The 13,315-nt window shown below is 46.1% G+C and overlaps 1 protein-coding gene across 1 annotated transcript in view; it reads left to right on the forward strand.

Annotated features, from left to right (window-relative positions):
* Positions 1–5,827: 5,827 nt before the first annotated feature.
* LOC135226728 (FK506-binding protein 15-like) overlaps positions 5,828–13,315 on the forward strand; it is a 194,941-nt gene continuing 187,453 nt past the window's right edge. The window contains 1 exon segment of the mRNA XM_064266437.1: positions 5,828–6,064. The gene's annotated coding sequence lies outside the window, so the exon portion shown is untranslated.

Below are 13,315 nucleotides of genomic sequence, written 5' to 3' on the forward strand. Positions count from 1 at the left end.
AGAGAGGAACTCGTTGAGCGCCTTGATGCATGCAAGGCCCGCCACGAGGCGTCCTGGCGAGCGACCTTGCCAACATCTCAATGTTATGACGACGCCGCGTTTTGCGTATGACGTTGAATAGAAGGGACGTCCTCATGCGAGTCTCCATGGAGAGCCGCACGCTGCTCCTGAAGAGGTGTGAACACTAAAGGAAGACGTATGGCTTTCGTCTTCCGCAAGGTGCTTGCCGAAGCGTCCTGGAGAATGTCTCTACTTATAGGACGTCGAGCACCTCCAAAAGCTTCCTCACGTCTAAATTGCCCTTCTTATGCCGACCAGAGACATAAGTTGTTTGACTGTGCAAAGCAGCTTGCCGGCCGTCAACTTATCAGCTTGCTTTTCGAAGTAAAGCGAACGTTTGTTACATAACGTATACGGAGCGCCATGAGGAGAGGAGACGAATACTGAGTTGCTCCTCCAAAAGGTGGAATCAAGAATGTCCTTGATTACCAAATTCTTTTGGAATGCTAGCGAGGTTGAAACAGCTCTAACTTCATGAGCGTTCACTCGCAGGAGGCTCAAATCACTCTTCTGGCAAGATGAATGAACCTCCTTAATAATGTACAAGTGATATATACATGAGCGTTCACTCGCAGGAGGCTCAAATCACTCTTCTGGCAAGATGAATGAGCCTCTTTAATAATGTATAAATGATGTATACATGAGCGTTCACTCTCAGGGGGCTCAAATCACTCTTCTGGCAAGATGAATGAGCCTCCTTAATAATGTATAAATGATGTATACATGAGCGGTCACTCGCAGGAGGCTCAAATCACTCTTCTGGAAGATGAATGAGCCTCCTTAATAATGTATAAATGATATATACATGAGCGTTTCACTCGCAGGAGGCTCAAATCACTCTTCTGGCAAGATGAATGAGCCTCCTTAAATGTCCCTTAGAAAAAGAGCCAGTGCATTCTTCTAAAAGGGTAAATGTGGTCTCTTTACTCCTCATCCTCTCGTGACGAGAGAGAGGACGTGAAGCGTCCTCTTCTCTAAAGCTTCTTTAGGGGGTGCGAGTCCTTCCGAGAGCCCCAACCCCTGTGTGGGGAGGATGCCTCGGAGGCCGAGAAACAACCCTTGAAGCAGGGAGAACAAATTTCTGATTTTGATGGACCTAAAGGATGCTTATTTCCAAATACCCATCCACCAGTCCTCCAGGAAGTACCACCGCTTTATCCTTGATGGGATGGTACCAATTCAGGGCACTTTGTTTCGGTCTCTCAACCGCCCCACAGGTGTTCACGCGAATGTCGGCTTGGGCCCATTCGGTCGGGATACGTCTGATGAGGTATCTCGACAATTGGCTGGTCCTGGCAAGCTCCCGCTCGCAGTTGCTACAGGACAGAGATCGACTCCTTAACTTCTGCCGCGATCTGGAGATTGTTGTAAATTTGAGAAGTCAGATCTTGAACCCAAGTGGAGGATAAAGTACCTGGGCATGCTGATCGATACGGTAGCAGCACGAGTCTTCCCCACAGACTCGCGGATCAGCAGGTTCAGGGAGGCAGCACGACAGGAACGGTCAGCTCAGCAGTGGCAAGTCGTGATCGGTCACCTGTCATCACTAGAGAAGCTAGTCCCTCACGGGCGTCTTCACCTGCGGTCTCTTCAATGGAGACTAAAGGAGTGATGGTCACAGGCACAGGATCCACAGTTCTTCCTGATTCCTCTCACGGAGGAAGTAAGGGAGGACCTGGCCTGGTGGCTAGACAACAGGAACCCCTTAATAGGAGTGCCCCTGCGCACTCCCCCTCCAGAGATGCTTCTGTTCTCAGACGCATCAACCATGGTTGGGGCGCACACCTGGAAGAGTTACTGGTTGCAGAAGTGTGGAACCATCACGACAGGCACCTTCACATCAACTTCCTGGAATTCAAGGCAGCGTTTCTCGCGCTCCAAGAGTTCCGGGAACGACTGATGGGACACTTGGTGGTGTTGATGAGCGACACCACCACGGTAGTGCCATACATCAACAAACGGGGGCCTAGTGTCCCTCCCGTTACACCAGTTGATGATACAGGTGCATGAGTGGGCCGTAGCTCACTTGGTGGAGCTGTCAGCCAAATACATTCCAGGCAAGAGGAATGTAGTGGCAGACAAGCTCAGCTGCCAGAATCAGGTGATTGGGAGAGAATAGTCTCTTCACCCAGACTTGGTGGAAAGGCTCTTCGACCTGTGGGGGCGCCCAGTAGTGGATCTGTTCGCCACCCGGCACAACAGAAAACTTAAGGTTTTCTTCTCAGTTGTGCCGGACCCATGGGCAGCTGCAGAGGACGTGTTCCAACACCCGTGGGACAACCTCTTCGTGTACACCTTTCCCCCCATTCTGCCTGATTCGAAAGGTAATCAGCAGGTTGCTGGTCACCAGCAATCTTCGGATGATTCTGGTGGCACCCAAATGGCCTCAGGATATTTGGTATCCGGACCTGCTGGCTCTTCTCTTGGAGACACCGCGGGAGATTCCCACATGGCACAACATGCTGTTAACCGCATGTAGAACGGTACCACCAGTCAGTACATTCCCTGTCTTCACGGCTGGCGGTTATCCACCATCTCTTGTGAGTGAGAGGCTTTTCTCGCCGAGCAGCAACAGAGATGGCTTGTTACCTCAGACAGTCCTCTACAGCAGTATACCAGGGAAAGTGGTCCGTCTTCTATGGTTGGTGTCGTAGATGGGGGGTCTCCGCTCAGAGCCACTCTTCAGTAGGTAGCAGATTTCCTCATCTTTCTTGGCCGAGAGAAGCTCTTCTCTGTCTCTGCAGTTAAAAGATACAGAGCCGCCCTGGCCCTAGTCCTTAAGCTGCGAGCAGTTGCTATTTCCTCCTCCATGGAAATATCTCTCCTAATGAGGAGCTTCGAGAGGCCTTGCCCACCCAGGGAACTCAGCCCCCCCAGGTGGGATGTGACTCTCATCTTAAGGAGTTTGACTCGTAGACCCTACGAGCCTCTCCTGTAGAACCATTGTCTTCAAGTGTGGGACTGAGATGATAAGTACCTTCTCATCAACATCCTGAAACTCAAGGCAGCCTTTTGGGCCTCCTGGGATTTTGGGATTTGTAAAGCAACAACACCACATTAGTGGCATTTATCACCAAACAAGGAGGGTTTCAATTCCCTCTTGTTTATGTTAACATGTAGGTGCTATAGTGTAACTGTAGTGGACTCGATAGCGTTTCAATGTACTGGCAGGCAACTCAGCCTCCAGATTTGAGTGATGGGCAGAGTGCTGCTTTCCTCATGTAGAGATTGCTCATCTTAGTATTGTTTCTCCTTTGTCGAGGGTTAACTACTAATAAGAAACCTCCCTGTCTTGCCGTCACAGAGACCTTGGCGTCACAGAGACCCAAGGTCTCTGGGTGGCATTTAACTCTCATTTAGGGTTCCTGTCTCATGCTTTGCACAAGTCCTTATGAGAATCATCGATAGATGTATGTCTCTGAAGACTCCCTATCATCTTTTTGTTTACCGCTGGGTACAACAGAAGTCTGTTGGTCTTCTGCTCCATCGCACCTGAACCATTGGCCATGGCGATCAATCAGAATGACTTTTTTAGACAAATCCGACAGGTTTTGCTTTCTCTCTACTTTTTTCTAAATCAGAAGGTGTACAACATACACTGTTTACCCAAATTGAAAATGAATGACAGAAGATTTTGCCTGTCGCCCGACCTGCCAGCTCTACTTCCAAGGTAATGAGAGGAGTTCCTCCGTGACCCAACCATCTTTGTCAGTGACACAAGATGGTTCCTCAGGCAGTAAGATCCATGTGTTTTCATGACTAAAAGCATAGGCTTTATTGCCAAGCACCAATGGAAATAGCTGGATAACTCTCTATCCTCTGTAACATGAGAGTTGATTGAGTTGATTCTCTCGGGTTCAACTGAAAGACGTAGTTCCACATTAGGCCTAGTCTTTCACATGGCAGTAGTATTGTTTCTCCTCGGTGGAGGTTCAACTAATAATGAGAAACTTCTCTCTGTCTTGCCATCACAGGGATCCCAGGTCTTTAAATGGCATTTGACTCTTGTTTAGAGTGCAGATGCCCTTGTGAGAATCATCAGACAGAGATTTGTTCCCTAAGAGCTCATAGAATCAGTGTCATAGTCCATCCCTTGTATTCCAGAGGAATCTGTCAGTCTAGTTATCGTAATGTTGTCTCATCGAACCACATTTATGTATTCCTACCTTTGGGTATTGCCCACAATTCCTTGGAGCCTTTTTTTCCTTGGACGTGTGGTGGCTGCTCAACAAATTGTGCTTTCTTACCTGGTTCCTTTAACAGGACAGGTAGCATCTCGCCAAAGATGTGGATCTGGAAGTGAGAAGCATTATGAGAGTGACTGGCCTCTCCTCCTTCCACACATTCCCTAAGTCTCTTCCTTCAGGCGGAGGATAGAACTTGAAACTACACTTGCTGGAACTGGCGTCTGATGCAGTAAATCTAAACATCGAGCTCCCGTTCCATTTTTCTTCATAGAATAATGAAAGCAATCCCCCTCCTTCCTCTAGCAAGGGGAGGAAGAAGGACATGGCATTTTTGAGTTTTTACCGTACTGCCTCTGACTGTTAAGATTCTTCCTAGCTTTTTTTTGTGAGTTATGATTCCTCACATATTCAAGAAGGTCCCGATGTTTGACATTTGATCTTGCAGTTCCTATACTCTGATCAATATGTCAGAGGCAGGGTACTCCTCCTAGCTCTTTTGATCAGGAGTAGCAGCCCAGGTTTGTAGAACTCCAGTCAGTTCAAAGATACTCATGCAGATTCCTTCCTCCAATCATTGAGCCTTCTTAATGTAAAGGACCAAGGGTTTGTATATTGTGTAAGAACATATGTCAAGTTTTAAAAATAAATTTTATTTTTCCTAATTATGAAAACCTTATGTCCTTTACACATTAGGCCCACCTCATGCTACTCCTCAATCTGAAACCTGGGCCAAAAGGCAAACTGGAATGCATAATCCAGGCAGGTGGGTATTCCCGCCTACTGGATGGTAGTTATAGCCTCACCACCTTGTTCAAGAGTTTAATGGCTGTTTTCCAGCTTCACCTAAAGTAATTCCTAATGTAAAGGTCCTCAGGTTTGTATAGTTGGGAAAAAATACAAATTACTTTTAAAAATTGACATATTTTAGAAGCAAGTCCCTTTCTCTCTCTTACAAGGGGAGAGAGGAAATTACGAAAAACAAGGCTGGACAATAACATAGTTTTGTTGTCTCTGACAATGGAATTCTTTATTTCACTACAAGACACAGTGTAACAGGAATTCCACATTGTCTCTTAACCCAGATGTCTGACTGGCAGGTAACCTTTTCCTTTACAGTTCAGAGGCATATCACTCCCTCTTATGTCCTTCATTGACCAGGAAGTGAGCCCAGATGAGATGAACCTTCTGTCGGTTCTGAGGCTTCTCTAGCCTCCCTCCAAGAGTAAGTCTCCCTTAAGTTAAGACCAAAGGTTTGATCTGTGTGAGCAAATTACAAATTTTTAAATCAAATTGTATTTTTCATAACTAACAAACCTGCGGTCTTAACATATACATACTACCCACTCAAGCCAACCCCTCATTTTACCTTGGTTAGAGAAAACTGATGCGATGCTTCCAAGATGGGGTATGGAAGGTCAACTTCTCCTCCCTCACACTGCCCTCTTGGCAATCTCCTGATGCCTCCAACTCCTTGTAACATTTTTAGCTGGACTCCAGCTGGCATTAGAGAAGTTTCCCTTATGTTAAGACCACAGGTTTGTTAGTTATGAAAAATGCAAATTGATTTGAAAATTTGTAAATTCTTAAAGATATAGTTTTTTAACATGCATATTTTATTTCAGCTCAAAATTGTCTGCATTATTTGGTGGTACAACAAGAACAAGCAAGTCCTCCAGTTTGAAGTATGTACCACCAAAGCAACCAAGGTCTGACTCTATAGGTGAAAAGGGTAACTCTTCAGTAGCAGGAGAACAAACTCAACGACAACCACAGGCCCCAGTGGTGCTCTTGGCTACAGCTGTTCATGCCTATTTATAGTAAGTCATTAGGTTTTGAATACTGTAGAGTTAGGGTCTTTGCAACTTAACTTTGTTGTGATATTTGGTCCCTCTGAGAGATCACTGATGGAAAAATGTACTCAAAGTTAGATTAGCCCTTAAAAGAAGCACAAGGAAATTGAGGAGGTAAATGCAACACCTCAAGTACCCTGGAATCAGTGTGACCAGATTCATATGTGATGAAATATCTGTTTTAAATTTTATTCTGTATTATTTTATTTTCTGCATTAGTGAAATGTGGGTATTTTTCAATGTAGTACATATAAGGAACAATGGTTCATTTTATAAGATGCCATAAGAATGTATTGAAGTTGTGTTGCATTATGTTGTGATGTCATAGACCACAAGATGGCAATGATGTGGGGTTGGGAAAATGTAAACAAAGACAGGGAGGTGAACTGGCGAGGCTTATTGTTGTGGTAGCTAAGAGAGCTCTCTGTTGTCGCAGTTTGTGGGTTGTAAGTCTGGTTGTATTGTTGTTTAAAGTCTTAAGCTGGAGTATACTGGAACCGAGGAATGTGAACAGGTATGTAGTTTACATGATTGTAGCATATTAGAAAGATTAGGCTAAGAAAATATTCAACTGGCAGTAGAGCGTGGTTGCTTAAAGATGGACAGATCCGATGGTGGTGTTTGGGAGATAAGATAGAGAAAGGATTACCTGAAATTGAGCGGGATACAGGATGAGTATAAAGGATGGAGACTGGCTTTTGGTGTGTGAAGAAGTGAAATATCTGGGAATAGAGATAAGAATGAGCTTAAAAGACAAAGCCTTAGAAACTAGAGAAGGAATAGATAGAGATGAATTTAAGAATAAAGAGGGTTCAAAGATAATCCTATCCAAATTAGGTGAAGTTTATCTTAAAGACAAAAAAAAGAAAGAAAATAAGCAGGAAACAGAAACTGGACAACAAGAAGAAAAGTTTATATAGGAGAAGTTAGTAAAATAGAGGAAGACTCTTGGGAAGAGGTTGATGTGATTTTAGACACAGGATGTAAATCAAAGGTTTGTGGGAAATTGGTGACCCAGCCATGGCATTGTCGTGGTTTTGAATCGGGAAGAGTTGAGAATGAAAGGACCCTAAGACAGAGTCTAATCAAGTAATTTAAATGGTGAGTCGTCATTATAAGTCAAAAGGAGTAATGGAAATACCAGTGATATTGAAAAACAAAAAGTTTCACTATTTGATGACAGAAATTTTGCACAAATAATAGAAGTATTAAGGGAAATTAAGGTAAAGTTAAGAGAAGACAAACAGGGTCACTTAAGAACTCCAACTTTGAAGAAGAAGCTAGAAGAAAAATGATTACTGGAGGGTTGGAAGGGAATGAGTCTGATTGAAGTTAAAGGTGCAATGATGAAGTTACATCTACATTGTGGTCATGGAAGTGGAGATAAAATATGGAAGCTAACAGAAGAAGCACAGTAAAGTGATGGTTTGAGAAAGAGAAAGGAAAGGATGGCAATAAAAAAGTTACCTAACATGACTTTAATTGGCAAGTTGTGGAGTATGTAAAAGATACAAAAGAAACCGAAACCGCTAAATCATTATGTAGTATGGATTTTCTTGAAGTAAAACATTTAATGAAGGTGTAGCAATGGATGTGGGAGAGATAGAAGAGAGAAAGGTCTTGGTAATGGTAGATATGACGATGAGGTATTGTCGGGCTTTTGGGATGAAAAATAAGAAACCAGTAACTATTATAAAAGCACTTTTTGATGGGTGGTTTCCTATATTTGGAACTCCTACTAAAATATTGAGGCAGAGCAGACAATGGAGAATTTCAAAATTAGAAAATAAGGAGGATGGCAGAAAGATGGAATATTAAAGTATTGGCCACAGCATCAGAATCTCTGTGGATCAATGGATTATGGGAGGAGTCAGTAGGCATAATCAAAGAAAGTTTAAGAAAGATGATAGAGGGTGAGGAAGTGGATTGATCCATAGCATTAAGATGGGTAGTGAGTGCTAGGAACTGCTTAATAAATAATGGTGGTTTCGTTTCTCTCCTAACCAATTAGTATTTGGGAAAAACCCTTCTTTGCCAAATTTAATAGGAGGAGAAAGTCCCGCAAGCAGAGAGAAAGGTATGGAAGAAAATATAGTAAGGGATATGCTGAATGCAATGCATAAGGTCAGAGAAGTGTTTATCAAAAATGAGTCAAGTAATAAAATAAGAATTGCTTTAAATAAAAAATGTCAGAGAATATAAATTTGAAGAAGCAGTACGTAGTGGGATATGAGGTATTCTAGAAGAGATACAATGAAAATGAATGGAGAGGACCTGCTCAGGTAGAGATCAGGTAAAAAATAAGTGGTTAAACATGAGGATTCTCTTAGAGAAGTAGCTAGAATACATGGTAGTACTAGGATTCAAAGATTCTCCAGAAACAGAAAAGATACCTAAAATAGGTAAGTCACATATTGTGAAAGATAAATGTTGTGCCCTAAAGGAAGGGAATATAGATAAGCAGGAAGGAAAGGCAGTAATAATGGACTGGAGAAGGAAAGCAGACAGAAGAAGCTATAGAAAGAGAGGTGGTAGAGGAAACAATGGAAGATGAAGGGGAAAGTGAGTTAATATAAGAGATACCCAAATTAAAAAAAAAATACAGTGCGCCCCCCCCCCCCCCCCCCCCCCCCCCCTCCCCCCCCCCCCCTGTTTTTAATGCGTTCCCTATTCCGATGGTCCACTTTGTTGCAGATTTTTGTGGAACATTAGTATTCCATTTTCCATAGAGAACTTTCACTAATTTGCAGATTTTTCTTTGGGTAGTATCCCTAAAATTATCACTCATTTGATTTTTTTTGTAGAGCAATGCTGTGTGTTCATTAATTACTGTATTTTCTCATTAAAACATATATGAGAGAGAAACTGGTTTTTACATTCTAAAGTCTAAGCACAGTGTAAATTGATTCTGTAAGTGAAATAATGTTTCAGAGATATTTTGCTGATGGTTTTTATTTTTATTATAGGATATGCATATTATGAGAGAAAGAGAGAGAGAGAGAGAGAGAGAGAGAGAGAGAGACTGGTTTTTACATCAAGTCTAAGCACATTATGAATGAATTCTGTAAGGTAAATAATGTTTGTTCCTACACGTTATACAAACCATCGGTCCTTTACATAAGGAATTACTTTCAGCGCCAGCTGGAACTCGGTCGTAAGATTCAATAACAAGGTAGTTAGGCAGTAACTGCTTGTCTGCTAGTCGGGAGTCCTGCCTGACTGGACGTAAACATTCCACTTTGCTTTCGACCGCCGTCTTGTGCAGACGTTTCCTCTCTGCCCGCCTCTGTCGTGAGATCGCTGAATTTTCATTTCCTTTACTTCTTTTGTGTATAATTGTGGTTATTTTATTATTTGATTGTCATTTGTATGTTTGTAAGCAATGCAAACCCACGAATCACATAAGCCTGCTCGCCCCTCCTCTTCCTGGAGATTATGCCCTGGAGTGGGGGCAGGAAATGTGGAGTGTTTCGCTCCATTGAGGATGTAGACCCTCACGCCCTCTGTGCAAGATGCCGAGGGCATGAGTGCAATAGAGAATTTACCTGTGACACTTGTATTTCTTGGTCGAAGGAGCAGTGGGTGAGATACGAGGGTAGGAAGAAGCCGTGTAAGTTGCCAAGGCGTCGTTGGAAAGCTCTCCCTCGACTCCTTTGGTGACTGATATGTCGTTGTCTTTCCTTCCTCCACGTAAACTACCCCGCCTTGCTCTTTCCCCTTCAGGGGACATGTCTCTCCCCGCCTTTTCGCTTGCTCTGTTGAGTGCAGAGGAGCGTGGAAGACATGCCAATCTGGAACTCGGGAACTTCTCTGCGCTCAGCAGGGGATCCTCCCTCCTCTGTATGAACAGGAACTCCCCCTATTAACCTGACTCCTAGCTTCTTCCTCAGGTTTGTCTGCCTCCGCAGGTGGGGATCTGCAGCAGGTATGGCGAACACTGAAGCTACCTGGCACGCCGACCATAAGGGGACTGCTCCACCACTTAGCAGCAGATCCAGTGACTCATGGGGTGGAGTCAAGGACAACCACAGCAGTGTCGACACTGGGGTATGCAGCACCACCGCACCTGTTGTATACACAATATGTTATCTGTATCTCTTGGTCGGCGGAGCAGTGGGGGAGATACGAGGGGAGGAAGCGATCGCGGGGGAAGTCATCCAAGGCTTCTTCGGAGGGCTACACGCCCCCGTTAACTCTGTTGGTGGCTAACCTGTCGTCTTCCTTTCTCCCTCCACGTAAGCTTCCCCATCTCGCTCTTTCCCCTTCGGGGGAAATGTCTCTTTCTGCTTCTTCGTTTGATTTGTCAAGCGTAGAAGATGCAGGGAGGCATGCTGACCCGGAGCTGTATTCGGGAACTTCTGCTCGCTCCATAGGAGATCCTTCTCCTTTGGGCAAACAGGAGTTCTCCCTACTAACCCGACTTTTGCTCCCTCAGGTGTCTGAATACGTGGTCAGGGATTTGCAGCAGGCTTGGGTGAAGCTGGGGTTGCCTGGCACTCCCTCAATCCAGGGGTTGGTGGATCATTTTTTGTCAGCCTCTGTGACTCATGGGGTAGAGTCGAGGACCACTACAACTATTTCGATGCCTGTGTTTGTGGCACCGCCCCACTTGGTGTACACCCAGCATGTAACGGTACCCCTGCTGTGGTTGTATGGTCGCTGCTGCATACTTCGAGGGTGGTATTTTTTCCTCCTCCTCCTCCAGGCTTTGCAGTCCTCTCTCCCCCACCTGGGTATGATCATCTGAAGATATCCTCACTTGATCTTCCTCCTGTCTCCATCCCCATGCCTGCTGCCCCTGTTCTTGACCATGCGAGTGTTGCTGTGGCATCAGCACCCATGGTCCAGGCCACTCTGAAGCCTACTGCTTTTGCAGCCGCTTCAGCAGCACCCTGGATGGGGGATCTGACTGCTGTGCTGAGGAAGCTGACAAAGAAGTCAAAGAAGAAGCAGGAGGTGTTGTCGTCTTCCTCTTCGTCTTCACCTTTGTTTTCGTTGTCTGCCGCCTCCTCCACTTCTTCTTCTGAGGCTCCTCTGCCAAAGAAGAAGAAGGCTGTCTTCTCCCCCCTCCAAAGTCTCGCTCAGGGACTTCTAAGGGTCTGTCTCGCAGTTTTGGTGCGACAGGTGGGCCTTCCACTAGTCCTCCTGTTCCCCAGGGGCGTACAGGGCGGGAACCGCAGATGTACTCGCTACTGCTGGTACTTCTGTTCCTAGTTCTGGAGGTTTTGCCTCAAGGGCTGGGACCAATTCGGGTGCTCGTTTGCAAGTTTCTCTGAGTATATGCTCACCCACCGGTGAGTGTGCAGTTAGAGCCGGTAATGTTGAGTCCGCTCACCATCACGACTCAGGCATGGTGTGGAGAGAAGGTGAGGGTTGCTCAGGTGACTTTTGCCTTGCCGTTGACCACTCGTGTAGTAATCATACGGCTCCCAGGGGTGACACGATGGTCCCGTAGGACCGTGTACGCAGCGAGACTGGCAGGAGGTCCCTAGTTGAGTCTTTTGGAGGAGCTTCGGCTTCTGAGGCTGTGATGCGTCGTGAAAATGGCGTCCGCTCTTGTCACGCTGGTGGACACTATTCTTCGCCTGATTGTTGGTCCTCACCTATCCCTTCAGCCTCCTCAGGATACACCGGGGGGAGCAAGGCGACCAGGGGGAACTGTGGAGAGTTTGCTCCTCATGATTCAGCCACGAGAGCATGTGTGCCTGGCACAGTCTTAGGACCTGAGAGGTCTTATGCTCAAGTGGTTTGAGGAGATCGTAGGGGGTTTAACAAGGTTCTTCCTTCTGAAGGAAGAGGGTCAAGGGAAGGACTCGCCCTGGAAGGACTTGACGGTCCTTCTCCTCAGGATGCAGTCACTCCCGAGTTCCAGAGGTCTTTTGCAGAGGTCATCACGCTGATTCATCAGCACAATGACCTTGGGGAAGTTTTGATGGTTTCTCCTTTGACTGCCCTTTGCAGTTAGAGTCGTTTTGGGGTCCTAAGAAGGAACCTAGAGCTTATGTAGCGTTACCTTGGTCTTCCTTGTCCATGGGTGTGTTGGACCAAGTAAATAATCTTGTCTCAGGACAAGAGAGTTCACTCAGGGCCAACAGTTTGGACATGGACAAGTCTCCCCCCTTCCTCTACCTCATCAGCGGCGCTTCTACTTGCCTTCAGAGAACCCTCTGCCGACTAAACAGGTTGATCTGGAGTTAGTACATCTAACTCATGGCTTTCCTCTACAGCATCCCCTGTTGGAGAACCTCTGGTTTACACAGCAAGAGGCAATGGTGTTGGAGGCTACCACTATGGCAGCCCTCCAGGCTGTCTGCTGGCTGGATCTGTGGTCCCTCACAGTATCCAAGGTCGTGGCTTCTTCGGGACCGATAGTTCCCGGAGAAGACTTGTCCTTCGGGAGACTTTGTCAGTCTGGCGGTAGGGCTATTTCCTACGTGGCCCACAAGACTGCCAACCTGTGGGCCAACCTTGTTCCTAGGAGGAGGGACACTGTCCTTACTCGTATAACCAGGGTGGCTGGTGTAGAGTCAGCATTGGGTCTTAGGAATGGACCGATGCTGGGTTCCTCCTCTCTCTTCCTTAGAGATATGGTGGATGCTGCAGTAGACAAGCGGAGAGCTGAAGATAATGACTGTCTTGTTCACCAGGCAGTTGCCAAGACATCCGGGCCGTCTCTTGCAACTTGCCTCAGAGCCAAGCTAGCTCTTCCTCCGCCCCCAAGACTGCCTCTACATTAAAAAGGGCGTGTGGAAAGACCCAGCCTTCCTCCCTTGCTTTGAGAGGGGAACAACAGCCCACCTCTCAGCCTCCCACTCTCGCAGGAAGAGAGGTAAGCGAAAGAGGAAGAAGGGGAAATGCTAGGGACTGTTTTCCCCTTCAGCTGCTGCCATCGGTGACCTGGGTAGTGGATGTCTTTTGGGAGGGATATCTTCTGCCCTTTAAGTCAAGGCCACCCTCACCAATCATCCGGTCCATCTCCAAACATACATTCTTGGTTCTGCCAAGGATGTGGCACTCAAGGAGGAAGTGCTAACTAAGCTGAGCAAGAGGGCTGTGGAAATTGACCGAGATCCCTTACCGGGGTTCTACAGCCACCTTTTCCTGGTAGAGAAGGCTATGGAGGGCGGGAGATCAGTGATAGATCTGTCTCCCCTGAACTGATTCGTTTATCAGACTCGGTTCACAATGGAGACAGCACCTCCGTGCTTGCCTCCATCA

Source organism: Macrobrachium nipponense, chromosome 15 (assembly GCF_015104395.2).
Source record: "Macrobrachium nipponense isolate FS-2020 chromosome 15, ASM1510439v2, whole genome shotgun sequence".
Classification (NCBI taxonomy): domain Eukaryota; kingdom Metazoa; phylum Arthropoda; class Malacostraca; order Decapoda; family Palaemonidae; genus Macrobrachium; species Macrobrachium nipponense.